The sequence below is a fragment of the Sinocyclocheilus anshuiensis genome, unplaced genomic scaffold (genome assembly GCF_001515605.1).
Source record: "Sinocyclocheilus anshuiensis isolate Anshui unplaced genomic scaffold, SAMN03320099.WGS_v1.1 scaffold2464, whole genome shotgun sequence".
In the NCBI taxonomy this organism is placed as follows: Eukaryota; Metazoa; Chordata; class Actinopteri; order Cypriniformes; family Cyprinidae; genus Sinocyclocheilus; species Sinocyclocheilus anshuiensis.
In genome coordinates, this window is record NW_015542484.1 from 69,181 (window position 1) to 70,631 (window position 1,451).

A 1,451-nucleotide genomic window follows, 5' to 3' on the forward strand; every position below is an offset into this window, starting at 1 on the left:
TTTTATTTATCCTTTATTTTACCAGGATAGTCCCATTGAGATGCAAATCTCTTCTTCCAGGGAGTCCTGGCCAAAATGGCAGCACAAAAAGTTTCACAATAAAACAATTACAAACACATAAAACAAACAAAATTTTGCCCTACATTCAGCTGATTACAAATATGTGACAAAAAATAAAAAACCAACAAGCATTTACTCATAGCAAGTACATGTTTCCTTTAAAGTAGACCATAAAAGGTTTTTTAAAAAATTTAAAGAGGGGAGTGTTTTCAGCATAATAACACTCTGCAACTCGTTCCATAATGAGGGAGCAAAAAAAGAGAAGGCAGTTTTTCCAAGCTCTGAATATACTCTTGGAACAATTAAAAGTAATTTAGCAGAAGACCTAGTGCTGTAATTACATGCCTAAAAGGATAAAAGACTGCAGATATAAATTGGTAATTTACTTAACAGTGCCTTAGCGATAAACAACAGCATGTCCACTTTCCTTCTTTTGAAACAAAGAGGACCATCCCACCAATTCATACAATATACAATGATGAGTGCGTGAAGAAGCACTCGTCACAAAACGTAAAGCAGCATGGTATACATAGTCCAACTTTTTAAGTGAAGATAAACTTGCATGCATATAAATCACATCACCATAATCTAACACTGAGAGGAAACAACTTTCTATAATTCTCTAAGCACTCGTCACAAAACGTAAAGCAGCATGGTATACATAGTCCAACTTTTTAAGTGAAGATAAACTTGCATGCATATAAATCACATCACCATAATCTAACACTGAGAGGAAACAACTTTGTATAATTCTCTTTCTCGCTTCAAAAGGAAAACATTTCTTTAAGCGAAAAAGAAAACCCAATCTTAGTCTAAGCTTTTTAAAAAGTTTTTCAATATGTACATAAAATCCCAATTTGTAATCTAACCATATGCCCAAGTATTTATAACAACTTACTCTTTGAAAAGATTCTCCTTGTAAAGTTGAAATAGGGTAGTCTGCTTCAGTGTGACAACGAGTGAAAAGCATGTCTTTTGTTTTCTTTGAGTTTAAAACCAATTTTAAGTTGGACAATGACAGTTGCAGTAACTGAAAAGATTCTTGCAAGAGCTCTATGGCTTGATTCACCGAATGTGCTACTGTGTAAATAATTGTGTCATCAGCATATAAATGAATTCTAGCTGAGATTATCCAACGACCAAGGTCATTAATATAAATAGAAAATAAAACTGGTGCTAAAACAGAACCCTGTGGAACACCTTTTGTCATTTTTTGTTCATTTGAAAAACACATTTTCAACTGAGACACACTGAGTTATTTCTGATAAATAATTATTGAACCAATTTAGAGCCATTTCACTAAAACCTACACAATAAAAAACGCAGTGTCAATTTAACACTTAAAGTGTCGATTTTAACACTACTAAAGATCATATATGGTCCCAATCTGT